The sequence below is a fragment of the Anolis carolinensis genome, chromosome 4 (assembly GCF_035594765.1).
Source record: "Anolis carolinensis isolate JA03-04 chromosome 4, rAnoCar3.1.pri, whole genome shotgun sequence".
Classification (NCBI taxonomy): domain Eukaryota; kingdom Metazoa; phylum Chordata; class Lepidosauria; order Squamata; family Dactyloidae; genus Anolis; species Anolis carolinensis.
The window spans coordinates 16,889,749-16,904,296 of NC_085844.1; the positions used below are offsets into that span (position 1 = coordinate 16,889,749).

At 40.3% G+C, this 14,548-nt stretch overlaps 1 protein-coding gene across 12 annotated transcripts in view; it reads left to right on the forward strand.

Moving 5' to 3' along the window:
- mtss1 (MTSS I-BAR domain containing 1) overlaps positions 1-14,548 on the forward strand; it is a 164,603-nt gene that overhangs the window by 57,229 nt on the left and 92,826 nt on the right. The window lies entirely within an intron of this gene.

Sequence of the window (14,548 nt, forward strand, 5' to 3'; positions counted from 1 at the left end):
TGCAACTTGCTCAAGGTCACCTATTGGGCTTGTATAGATGAATGGGGATTTCAACCTTGTTCTCCTTGGATCCTCATCCAACCCACAAATAACTACTTCATGCTGGCTTTGGAACATCATCTCCATAAAAACCAGAAGCTCACCAAATGATATCATCCTGGGAATAGGACCATGATTATGTGACAATTCACAGGGAGAATGGATCCAGCATGTGTTTCTCCACCCCTGATTTACACAGTATTTATGGAAATGCCATATCAACTATACAAAAAACACTTATCATGCTAGAACGAGAATATTTGGTTCTCTTTTAAATCTACAAATCTCATCTCTGTGTGTATATATGCATCTGTAATGTTTGTAAGCAATTGGCTCTGTTTTCCATAGCACAAAGAATTCTAACTATTTGTGTTGTTTATAAATCTGACCATATTTTTGAGGAATTGCAGCTGAATCTTGGTTTGGTTCTCTGAACTTCCTAGAGAAGAATTCTTGGCTAGAGAAGAAACCCTCCAAATAGAACTGCTATTCTAGTAATTGGCAGCATGTTTGCTGTTACAGCACCATCATAAAAACTTTAATTATATACTGATGGCAGAAAGAATGAGATCGTCTTGGCTAGAGTATTGGTTGAGGAGATACCTTTCTTGCTGTTCATACATCGAACCAAAACTGGTTTTATTTGAGCAAAATCACCAGTTGAGATCTGTTTTGAGCATTGGCACTGAACAATTGAAGATCCCTTGGCGTGTTCTGAGAATTCTTTGAGGAAGTAGGATAGGAGTAAGGTTAAAGCTTTCCTTATGATCCAGATTGGATTCACTCTTAATCTGCCATCCATTAGGATGGAAGAGCAACCATGTTGCTCCAGGATTACTGTACAAAAGAGGAAGCTTTAATTAGGAGCTTGTTCCCATGTCAAATTGGATGACCATGACAAAGACCACAGGTTCTCTACTGTAACAAGGTCCATTGAAGCAACGAGGGTGGCTAATAAGCTGGTGTTCCCATGAATGACAGGTTGCACACTCTTGTACACACGGCAGTGGTTCAGTACCTCTGCATCCTTCAGGACTGTTGAAACACTCATGCATGAAGTCCTTTAACATTGTAAAGGAGATGGAAATGCCTGAGCGGTACGGTGATAGTATGTCTTTTATATACATGAGTCTTTTCAGACTTTGGTGGAGATTGGGAAGTAATATCGCATTTGTGTCTCTCATCCCACAGCAGGAGCAAAAGCACTCGTTGCATTGATCTGGAATGCCGGTCCTATAGGTGAAATCTTACTTATGTTTTCTTAAAAGCGGAATCCATTTGCTTTATTGGGAATTGCTCCCTTGAAGACATGAAGTAACTGCTCCTATTTCTGTTGTCCACTTACAGAAAGTGTATTTTATGTACTCATTCTCTGACTGAAAAAGCTTTACTTTTGTAGCTTTACTTCCTATGTTTGTTTTATGATTCTTGTAATGCATTTTAGCTTTTTTAAGTTGGGGAAATGGAAATAAAACTAAAATATGATTGTGAGGCTGTCGCTGCTAATGTTTTACATGGCCATGGGCCCAGGAATGTGCAGCAACCCGTCTTGAAAAGAACTATGACAGCAGTAAAGTGACTCTCAAGTGCTCAGGAATAGTGAGCCACAAGTCTTTACAAGTGCAACTAGAATTAGGGTGACACCAGTCCAAAGTGATTGTAGAGATATGTCTCAGTTAACAAAGAATATGTGTTCATGGGCATTACTTCTTTAACAGAAAATGGAGTATACTAGTGGCAGAAGTAAAATGAATAGATATAGCTTCATTTGCCACAAAAAAGAAGAACAGTTAAGCCTATTTCTGCAAACATTTCATTCACAGTTGTTATTTACATGTCCTCTGTTGCCAGCCTGGTTCTAGCTAAATGTCCCACAGAAGCACAATACTATCAATAGTACAGGACGTATAGTAGGCCTGAATGTTATGTAAGGCACCCATTCAAGGACCCTTCATGTTATATGATTTTTACATATAATCAGAACCTTATTTTTCTTACCTGAAATGAATGCTGTCTTTGGTTTCTGGCTAAATTACACAAGAGGACTGAACAATGGTCAACTTTGGTGAAACTTCCAGCAGAAGATAAGGATAGAATTGCACTGGAAACCTAGAAACAATACTTCTTTGGTCTGCTAGGTCCTTTATGTACATCCCTTTATGTCAGTGGTTCCTAACCTTTTTTTTTTTTTTTTTTTTACCAAGGACCACTTGACTGGGGACCAAAAGGGTTACAAATCAGTTTTTGGTCAACTTTGGATTTGGTTTGGTTGTTTGGGGTGCTGATTCAGAAAATTGCATTGGATAGACCACATCAGCTCTAGTTTCTGATACAGAACCTATGCCATCCTGTAGTCACCTTCTGCTCGCCCACAGAAAACCATATTTAATAATCTAGAGCTGATTTTCCCCATGTGTCTCGCGGACCATATTTTAGATCTTGTGGCCCATCAGTGGGCCATGGCCCCACAGGTTGAGAACCACTGTTTTACATAGTATTTGAACGTAATTGAAACTGCAGTCAACAAAATTGTGTAATAATCAGGCTTACTGTACTTTGTTTTTAGCTTGCATCATCTTCCCTTATCTGAGGTGCCCTGCTCGAGCTGATCTTGTTGTTCATCCTTCTGACTAATTCTGCATAAGGGTCAGGAAAGTATTTGGGATGTGCATAGATTTCAGAAGACTTGTTTAGCCTTATTTGTGGACTGTTTTTGTGACACAGACCCTTTCCTTTTGTATTTGATGTGCTGCAGCAAAATTTTTCATTATTCGTGCTTTTAGTAAAATGATAGGTAAGAGTCATCAGAAGATCTGAGCCCACTTTAAATGAAATGTTCATGGATAGCAACGGTGTGTGATCAGAGTGCTGTAAAAGAGTATACATAACTAATAATTCAGCAGTCAGGCTAAATTGTAGGTGGCAGATGATTTTGAAAATGACAGGAGGGGAAAAGTGGTAATCCTTTGTTTAAATTCACATGGCTTTGTTCGGATGAATAGGTATGTGAAACTATAATTAATGCTTCGGAGTGAACTTCATACTCTTTAGTAAGGCAGGAATGAAGGGGTAGGAGGAAATGGCCATATAAGGAGGTACGAGCAGGCCAGGAACACAGCCGATGGGTTATCACATGGTTTCCCTGAAATCATGTGTTTTGAGAGAAACGAAAGTAATGAAGAAATGTAATACTGCACCACAAATATGCACCAATGGTTTGATATGTGGGCGGTCGTAAACTGAACCCACTGAATTGTATAAATAGACACTCGACCCTGTCTGCGGGGTTCTCCCTTTTCAGCATCTAGTTGTGCGTGGGATGAACCTCTGCAGCTGCAGGAACTCTAGTAAACTGCTTTCTTTGGAAGAAAAAGAAAAAACCTCCAGTTGTCTGTCTCCTACTTCCACTGCGTCCGCACAAGACACACGACAAGCTGAGAAAAGGGGAAGTCTGGCTTCCGCTACATTTTCTGGTGACCCCGACGTGATTCCACAATAAGACGGGCCAGGAGATCGGAGACGGATCCCGTTGGCGGGACGGTCCCAACTCGGCGGTGGGGGCCAGAGGCAACTACCGTGAGACGAGAAGGGGCCCCTGAATATTGTAAGACCGGCTGCGGTACTTGCCTCTGATGCCAACGCCGGCCGACGGTGGGAGCCGCAACGACAGCGAGGTTCCAAAGAAACCAGGCAGGGAAAAGGATCCAGGGAAAAAGTCCAGGGGCGAAGGTTGGTCCGACGTCTACAGCAATCTGGCAAGTATAGTGGTTAAATGAGACACTAAGGGAACAGCGCCGGGAGGGACACAAAGGTTCCCAGGGAGATAAAAGGGGTTCTGTCTTGTGATTCCTGACACACACCGTTGAGTGTCCAGGTGCCCAGTCCAAGGCAGTCCCCTCTATTAGGCAGGATGGGAGGCAGTGGGTTCAAATCCACCACCCCATTACAGTGTATGTTAGACAATTTCGGCTCAGTTGCAAGTAGAGCCGTAGAAGGAATTCCCCAGAGAACAAGACTTGTGAGGGTGCCCCAAGACCAAGTCGTGCAGGGCTCATGAGGAGTCGCAACTCCCGGGGAAAGGAAAAAAAAAAACTGTTTGATTTCTTTGTCATGTGTGGGGAATAATGAGTTTCAAGTTCTGCATGTTTCGTGGTAATATTGAAGTGAAAATGAAAAATGAGTCTATAGATTTACACAAAAAATGTTGAGCACAAATATCTAGAAATGTTTTATTACGGTTGAAAAAATCTGATTCGAAGAGGGTCTGTGTTAGTTTGCTTTTGCTGACAAGCTGCAGAGAGGCGAGAAAAAGGGAGGGAGGCTGTTAAAGTGGCTCAGAAAGTTTTCCTTGTTATTTCTGAGAAACAAAAGCTGTTTTCTTAAAAAGTTTTCTTTTGCACCTGGGCCTCATGCCAAAAAGATAGTGGGAAAATCTTGGCAGACAGTCCAAGGTAAAAAACTCCCTGTCATTCTGGTTAAACTCAGGCGAAATGCCCAGAGAAAGATAATGGAATTCCAGTGGACAGCCAAGGTCAATGAAAGCCGCTGTGAACTAGTGAAGTTTTAAAAATGTAATGTGAATTTAATAAAAAAAAAAGAAAAAGAAAGAAAGAAAATGATGATGTAAGTGTGTATATATATATATATATATATATATATATATATATATATAATATTTTGGGGTTCTGTCTTTCACCTGGATCTTAAATCCTTGCTTTGGACTTATTTTGGGACAACTGGGTGAGAATGTTTCATGAGCTGAGAGAGAGTGTGTGATTTTATCTAAACAACTAACCACTAATCAGAATTCCTGTGGACCTTGTGTGAATGAGATGTATGTGTTGAATTCAAAATGCATAAAGAGTTATAAACAATGTTAGTAGATTTGTTCAGAAGCAATTCGGAAGCTGTAGATTTTTTTTTTTGGAAAAAAAAATGGTCTTAGGCTTGAAAAAAAAATCCTTGTTTTGAAAGAACAATGCTTCAGTGTTTTTAGAGAACATGGTGATACAACAGATAAGAGCTGGACATCTGCCCAGAAATTGAATCTCAAGGAAAAAAAAAATGAGCCTGAACAAGTGTACTTTTGAAAACTCAAGCCTCTGTGGGCTACTCCCCCTTTTTCCTGTTCTACAGATTTTAAACCCCTTACAGGTTATAGGGAAATGTTGGAGGTTCTTTTTTTTTTTTGCAGCACTTTGGAATACAGGTGATCTTGGTGAGTCAAGAAGAAGGAGAAGGAATGTGAATGAATGTTTTGGAAAGGAGAGGACAAGGAGAGGAGTTATTGGTTGTGGAGACTTTGTATGGAAAACTGTCACAAGTTGGCAGTGCAAAAAAATAAATAAATATATATTTATTTTTGGAAAAAAAAATTGATCCCATATTCCTGACACAGAAGGATTAAGAACTGACATTGATTTTTAAATTTTTGATTGACATTTTATTCAAAAAGGGAGCTAGTGCCCAAGTGATAAAAAGTTATCCTTTTGAGAACCAAAGACATGATATAATTGGCTGCATCTCATGTTGCTTCATAATAATTTTGTGAGATTTGGATTCTGAACTTTGTGATTTTGGCCCAACTCTTTCTAAAGGTTACGGAAAGGAAGGACTAGGACTTTTGTAAACGGGACATTAGATCATGCAAATAGGGGCATTTTTTCCATCGCCCCCAGCCTGGATTTTGCCAGATTTGAGAAGCGGCAGGAGGCTTTTCAACGTGTGTTACTAACAAATTTTGAGTTGTTCAACGAGTCGGTGTAAAAGGGGAATTGAGTAAGTTTAACACTGCAGCAGGACTGGAGTGGAAGATTGCATTGCAGCAAGTGGATACACGATTGTTAAATCGTTTGCGGAAAGGAAAAGAAAAAGATGCGGAGAAGAAAGATTTTGTTGGATTTCAAGACAGATGAGTGTGTTGTCAAAGGCACAACCTCTGAGGAGGCCTGCCTTGGATGTGAGCGAAACGACTAGAGAGAGTGCTTCAAGAGCCATACAGCCTGGAAGGATGAGTATTTCCCTCCCCTTCTTTTCCCTCTCATTGTTTTTTGCTACAGGTCCTGAACTCCTGTATGGGATAAACCCAGAAGTCTATGAGACATGTTTATTGAGAGGCCTGGGAGGGCCTATAGGTGTTGCTGAGTGTTAAGGCTGTGATGGAGTGTGGCATCAGGCTGGGGGCTGTAAGGGCTGACCAACTCAACAACATACAATTTTCTATTTTGACCCAACTCTCCTGGATAGGACCTTTTGTAATGGGACATTGCAAATAATTCGGATTTTTGACGGATTTGAGAGACAATGAGGGACTTTTTCATATGCCATCTAACAACCTTGCTTTTTAAGCCAAAAGGAGGATATAGCACGGAGACAATGTGACAAAGAATAAAATAAGTTAACCATTGCAGCAGGACCAGAGTAAAAAGGATTACTGCAGATCGCGAAAGAAGGCCCATGGAGGAATCATTTCTCAAGAGGCCATGGAGGGGTCGTTTGGGAGCTGAATAGTGGCCTACCTGCCCCACCCGTGGAGAGACAAGGGATTTCAACAAGATTGGCTGAGACAAAAGTGATGCCGAACAGGATGATCGACAGATGGGTAATCCGTTCCCCCTCCCCCATTCTCTCTCACTGTCTTCCTGCTTTTTTTTTTTCAGCTTTTTTTTGGACTCCTGTTCCTAAATTGGAGATCCATAAGGCATTGTTACTGAGAGGCCTGTTTTCCAAAATGGAGATCCATAAGGCATTATTACTGGAAGGCCTGTTTTGGAATCCAAAACCCGTAGGAGTTTAAGTCTACCCCACGCCACACATACTGGGTATGACAGCTAAAGCCCTGTGAGAGATGGAGATTTTCTTTACAGACTTTTCTTTACACAGAGACAATTCTTGGAGACTAGAGACTTGATTGGACAAAGAGACTTTCTTCAAATTAACTGAACATTATTCCTTTGATCAAGGAAGAGGAAACACACCCCCAGTTTGACTTTATGCCAAAGACTGAAAAGACCTGAAAGTTGGACATGCATGTGAATGGCCACCTCTGGCCATAGCAACAAATCCATCATCGGAAGAAGCCAAATGACTGGGCTAGATCAGAATTCTACTGTGGACTATGTCCTTTCTAAAACCTGATTAATATTTTTAATCCTCATGTGTTGTTTACCTCTGGTGATGAAACTATGTACAAATGCTATTCTGCGCTCATTTTCCACTGAAAAGATAGCTTGGCTGCAAGCTAGAAGGGATTGGAGGGACCCATAAGTCTGCTCATTTAGTTTGCTTCAGCTTTTGTATACACGCTTCGCAAAAAAAAAATGGGGGAATAAGGCAGGAATGAAGGGGTAGGAGGAAATGGCCATATAAGGAGGTACGAGCAGGCCAGGAACACAGCCGATGGGTTATCACATGGTTTCCCTGAAATCATGTGTTTTGAGAGAAACGAAAGTAATGAAGAAATGTAATACTGCACCACAAATATGCACCAATGGTTTGATATGTGGGCGGTCGTAAACTGAACCCACTGAATTGTATAAATAGACACTCGACCCTGTCTGCGGGGTTCTCCCTTTTCAGCATCTAGTTGTGCGTGGGATGAACCTCTGCAGCTGCAGGAACTCTAGTAAACTGCTTTCTTTGGAAGAAAAAGAAAAAACCTCCAGTTGTCTGTCTCCTACTTCCACTGCGTCCGCACAAGACACACGACAAGCTGAGAAAAGGGGAAGTCTGGCTTCCGCTACATTAGAAATGTCTCCAGAAAAATTTTGGGAGTTGGCAATTATCAAGGAGAACACACACACCCCTCCCAAAAACTGTTGTTGTGGGAGTGAAGAGAATAACTTTGCGTATGTGTGCGTGTTTTGAATATGAGATACAGCACCATAAAACCAAGAACTAGATCTCTCTTGAGCCTGCATCATGGGTCAGCATAACCATTATTTATTTTTTAATCATCAGCGGTAATGAAGTCTTTCACATGCAGAGTGAAATACCCTCTTCCCAATTCCCAACAACCGTGGCTTTTGTTTTCTTGTGAAATCAGCCTTTATCTAAAGAAGAGATTGATTGGGCCAGGAACAAATAGCATCAGGATGATCACAAGCACAATTTAAATGTGATCCTGAAACCTCACTACTGTACTATTCCCTCTTAGTTGTGCAGCAACAGAGATATGTAAAAATACAAAAGCAAGAGCCAATTCTAGTCCCTTAAAGACTTTTACAGTATTTCATTTAGCTTATGTTGTGAGTCCCCTGTTGGTTCCATTTTGGCAGAAAAGTAGGATATAAATTAAATAAAGTAAAATGAAAGAGCTGCCATAATTCTGTGATCCAGGTGCTATGTCTTGATAGAAGTTCTCTTCTTTTTTTAAAAGAGGTGTTTGATAACCATATTTACCATATTTATATCCCGCCTTTCTCACCCCGGAGAGTGAGAGCTGTAGTGAGTGATTGAATTTTAAAAGTCCCCACCCCATTCTTTTTCATGCATGGAATATTCTTGGGATGACAGAAATTTAATCTATATATATATTTATTTATCTCGAATGGAACAAGTTTGAGGTGTCCTTTTTGGACAAGGGCGAACAGCTGTTGCATATTTTTGAGAAATAGCAGCTGGAATGAGCCTGCAGTCCATTCGTCTTAACAGCATTGGTTTTGGACACTAGCAAGTTAGCACAAGGAAAGAGAGAAGAGGTGGGCGATTGAGTGGAAAAGATGCCAAAAAACCTTCACAAAGTCCCATTTGGCACCTCCTCAGTACTTTCGTCTCATGTCTTCTACTTTCGTCTCATGTCTTCTCAAGTGTCCTTTTGGTTGCCAGGTTGAGTTAAAATACTCTGTGGGTGGTTGCAGGCAAGCCAGTGCTTGCATATTTACCCACGCAGACTTACTATTTGTATGATCAGCTGCTTAAAAACCACTGCAAAATGCTATCCCTTGCATGTTAAGAATTTCTGGATTTTTAAAGTTCTTGCTATGAAGGTCCTCTAGCAATGGTGGTGAAGATGTGGTCCTCATAGAGCTTGGAAAATAAGGAGTTAAAAACACATCAAAACAAATTGTACTATTTGCACTATAATGTTTCATTTGAGAGAGCCATACCCAGGCCAACTTTTACTTCTCATAGTGGCTTACCACTTCTTTCTCTTGCTCTTCTTTGGAGACATGCTGTGATTTTGGAGACAACATTAGCCACCATGACTCATAGCCATTTATAGCTCTTATCCTTCATGAAATGATAGCCTTTACTGTTTTTGAGGATCTGGAAGCAAGACCGAAATTGTGAAATGCTCGAGGCCATGTGGTCAGGGCAGTTTCTCACATGCTCATTTGCTTACACAGAGATTAGAGGAGATGTGTAAGGAAAACATGTAAGCCATAATGTGTAGGTTCTGTTTTGCTGTAAATGCAGGTGTCAGGAAGTTGTTGCAAAAAATAGATATTTGCATGTTATTTTTAAATGCCTGCCCATGTAAATGTGTGTGAGTTTGGGGGGAAATAATTGGTTTCCCACGGAAAGGTAATCCCAGAGTCACAAGAATGTTATGCACGAAACAGTAATTGATTCTTGGTTGTCAATCTGAAATCTTCAGGGGCCTTTCACACTACATGTGTAGCACTAGGATTCTGCTTCAACAGTCATGGCTCCATCCTGGGATTTATAGTTTAGCAACAAGTTTTCAAAGCCTCTCCCTAAACTGCAAATCAAATAATTACATGAGATGGAATCATGGCAGCTAAAGTGGGATCGCAGTGTTATAATTGTGCAGTTTGAACAGGCCCCAAGACTCAGCAGTATGGATTCTTTGCTGATTATTGAACCACAGGAATAGATTGGAAAAATACAGAATTCATTGCCACAAGTTCCACCGTAGTAATGCTAGCTAAGTCAACTTTGACTTATGGCAACCCAATGAATGAGAGACTTCCAAGTCACCCTGTCATCTATAGCCATGCTCAGGTCTTGCAGATTCAGGGCTGTGTCTTCCTTGATTATGTCTATCTACCTGGAATAGCACCTTCCTCTTTTCCTACTGCCTTCTCCCTTACCAAACATTGTTGTATTTTCTCATGAGTCATATCTTCTCATGATATGGCCAAAGTATATCAATCTCAGTTTGCTTCTGGTGAGAGTGTTAGTGCTTGATTTGCTCTAGGATCCGTGTGTTTGTCTTTTAAACAATCCACATTATTCAAAGAAGACTTCCAGCTTAAAAATGAGAATCTGTTTATGGTGTGTGGCATGGTTGCGCTCTACTTGGGGTATGTGGCATTTTGTATAGTCTCTAACAAGAACCCTCTTTGTTTTTTGTTGATTTATATCAATGACAGTTGCTTCAGAATCAGTGGCGGATCTGTTGCTGTGTGCAAATCTGAATTTCTGGTCTTGCTTGCCTGTTTTCTGTATTTTTTTCCTAAGGGCCTGGTGCTTGTCATTTGGTCTCCCTATTCCTTAGCCATGCTACACATCACTTACCTTCACTTCTGACCCAGTTCTCTCCAGTCCGTTATGGCCTGCAAATGATTGTCTAACCCAGAACTTTCCAAACATTTCATGTTGGCGACTCTCTTTTTAGACATTTTATAAAACAGTAATTAAGTTTGACTAGCAAACTGAAGGTTGAACCAACCCTTTATAAGAGAGAGATTTAGATGCATACCTAAATTGTAATAATGAAATGTATGAGGACACAACTTATTTCATGAAACCTGTATTTTAAAAAAATATGTAATTTATTTCACATAGACTCAGAGATTTCCTGTTAATTTCATGTGACACATCTACACACTTCAGCTGCCACACTAATGTATCGTGACACAATTTGGAAATCTCTGGTCCAATCCCCCTTCTAGATCTTTGCTTAAGACAATTGTGCATTAACTTGAACCTGAAACCTGCTTTGATCTCAGAATTTGAATCACAGTGGCTTGGTGCTGGCCAAGGATAGGAATTGGATATGAACCCAGGCATTTTGGAGTTAATTTCACTATCAGTTAGAGCTAGCAAGGACAACCGTGAAGCCACAGTACTGCTCCCAGTATAACCTGGAGCTACATCACATTATTTCTGATTCTGTTAAGAGTTCAGTTCACATTGGTGTTTGTGAGAGGAGATAGTGAGATCTAAGCTGTGAAGAGACCCTAAGGCATTGTGGATTCAGTGATTTTTAACTGTTTTGTTTCTTAAAATACTGTATGTATATTTAGATCTGGAGGTCTTGAGGAGTCACAGAGTAGGCTTCCAGGAGCTATTGTCCTGAACATTGGGATACTCCACATAGCAGATCCATGAAATCTACCATCAACAGCTTGAAAATAGTAATGTTTTTGACATTATATATAGGACATCATGTTTTACTTTGCTGCTGTATATAACAAGACTTGAGCATTCATGAAATTTGGTATCTACAGAGGGTCGTCGAACTCAACCCCTGCGGATGCCAAGGGCCCACTGTAATGTGGAAACATGATACTAGCTGGTGTTACATGGAAGTAATGAAGAATGGGTGGTTCCTGTTATATGCATCACAGAACTGCCCAAAATAATAATAAAGAAGTCTGACTCGTGTACCTTGCTGTCTACATCTTCAATTTGAATGCTTTGTGTAGGGCTTAAAGAACTGGCATGTTGGCCTTGTACTAAGGGCACCTGGACACATTCCTGGAGGCTGTGAGCAGATCATGTTAGATTTGCTTCATCTGAAAGCGCACAGAGAATTGGGCTAATTGAGGATTAAAGGGATCCCTGGCACAGTTAATAGCCAATAGATAGCATTCAATTTGGGTCACCTGAGTGTTTGTAGATATTAGAGTCCAGCCTAGACGTTAATACATGTAGAAGAGGCTACAGTAGAATTATGTATTTTCCCCAATTCCCCCTTTGTCTTCACAGAATTCAAAGATGAGGAATGTGGATTACCCCAGGCTAGAGAGGGGAAAATCTATTGATTTCTCCAATTCTGAATATTATAGCCTCAATTTCTTTTAGTCTTGAAAAAATACTTATTTTGATAAATTCTGTAGTAAGTATTACTCACACCCATTACATTTATTCCCAACATGGAAAGGACTGTGTGTACCTACTACATTAAATATTAAAGAGGTAGCAACTTCACCTCAGTCCCAGAAACATGGTGTAATATATACATATATGGATTTAAGTCTGGACTTGGAGCACTCAGAACCTGGAAAGAGGAGAGATTAAATTTTTTAGTTTTGATTTCTTGTAAAATTTCAACTTCTTTCCATCCTCTGCAAAGAAATCTGTACATGCTGGTAAATTCTTTCCCAAAATAAATTAAATACTCCATTGTCCTTATTCTATATATCATTAAACCATGTCTTGCCTTATTCCACACCTTTGGCTCTTTGGTTAATTCAAACAAAATACTCCTCTATCCTTATTCTAGATGTCATTGGACTGCAACTTACCTTATTCCATACCTTTGGCTCTTTCAGTTAAGGATGGTTGGAGCTACAGAGTAATTTCATCAGGGGGGCTATACTCTTGAAATGAAGAGAAATCATCTTTAGACTCTCACTTGATTTGAAACCTAAAATTACAGTCTGTAGTTTAATGGAGGAATGATTTGTCTGTCCGAGTTCCTTATTTCTCAAAAGAAATGTTTAAGCAGCTGTATAATACTTATCAACAGTCTCTTTTCACTAGGGTTGGAATGACTCATCTCTTGAAAGCTGTACAGCTCTTTTATCAGCACAGCCCCAAGATAAATCCTCAAGCCACCATGAAAGTGGGAGAAAGGAGGTTCATTCATTTAGGAGTCAAAAACAGCTCCCAGGTGTTAAGGCCGGAAAGTTTTCTCTTGCCCCAACATGTATCCTTCAACAGGTCTGTCAAGTGTGCAGCACTGGCTCACACCCAATATTAAGAGAAATTACTTTTTTGACCATCCTGGGGCATTTTGGAGGTTGAAATCCCAAACTTCTTTCTCAGCCTGTAGTCACATTCTATCCTCAAGATGGTTGGTGCCATTGTCACCCAGATGTTCATACATCAGGGTTTGAGGGTTTATCTTCCTAAGAGAAGGTTGTACAGAAAGAGACACACCAAGAAAGACAGACGTGAGAGCTGGAGAGACCAGTGCAAACTATTTAAAGGAAAACAGAACCCTTGATTCTATGGTTATGTATCATAGCATTTTTTCTCTGATCTTCTCCTAAGAAGGTTCAGGGTAGGACACATGGTCGTCAGTTTCAACCCATATTGTTCAGGAAACAAGCTTGTGAGATACCTACAAAGAGAGGCGGATAATACGAAGAAGAAGGAGGAGGAGGAGGAGGAGGAGGAGGAGGAGAAAGAGAAGAAGAAGAAGTTGTAGTAGTAATAGTTTAAGAGTTGGTGAAAAAATCATAGTGTCACACTGTGAGTTTCTTGAATGAGTAGGGTTATAAAAGTTAACTACTTCAAACTACTTCAAACTTGCCATAATTGAGAATAAAAAGGGTAATCGGTGACGAAAAAACCCAAGTATCTCTGTTGATGCGGCTGGCTTTTTTTGTATAATTTTTTTATTGTGATATATAAGGAAAATAAAACAACAACATACAATCTTCAAGATTCAAGAATCAAAAGAATCCCGCCACCTCCCCATTCCCACCCGTGAGCCACCATGATGGGGCTGGAATGTTAAATAGAAAAGTAATTACAACTCAGTTGTAGGTGTTGTTGTTCTTTAATAATAGGATGGTGGTGGTGTTTATTTGGGGGGAGGGGGAAGTCATGCTGTTTTCCACATTTAGGAGTTTTGTCAACATGAGGGAGCCTGAAGAGTTCTCATTATACTGTTAAGGATATGGGGGGAAAACGGAGGCTTCAACTTGCTTTTACTATGGGGAAAAAAACTAAAATGACACAGCACAGGCCGAACACTTGACTTGCACAGACTGACTAAATCTTGAATATTTTCTCCAGCAGATTCCCCCTCTCAAAAAGGATTTAATTTGCTAAGGAGAAATGCTATGGTCAGGAGATATGTTTGCCATGGATTTGCTGAATATGGAGATTGCTCTGCCTATCAGGTTCTTTTTAACTCTTGCTAAGCATAAAATTGCAGATGGTGTGGGAATAATTCACTCTTTTGTAGAAGGAACTCAAAAATGAGATGCCGTCCATCAAGCATATCTGCATCCTGCCTGTTCACATGTTAGCCCTGTTGAGCTGGAGTCTTAAAAAAAACCCTCCTGTTGTACCTAAACCTTGTATATTTCTTTGCTCTTACATGTGTATTTGAAAAAGCGTGTCTCCCTAAGTGAGCCTGCCTGTGCTCCAAGATCTGCAGCGGAAGGCTTCCTCTCAGTCCCACCAGAGAAATCAAATGGTATTGCAGTTTTGAAATGGTGTATACTGCCTTGGATCCCATGCTGGATGGAGAAAAAGGGGGATATAAACTAAGCATGTGGAAGAAGACACATGTGACACATATTGAAATGGAAAAAGTGTTTTCATGTCCTCATTGCAGTTGCATGCAAAGGCTTTGCTTGCA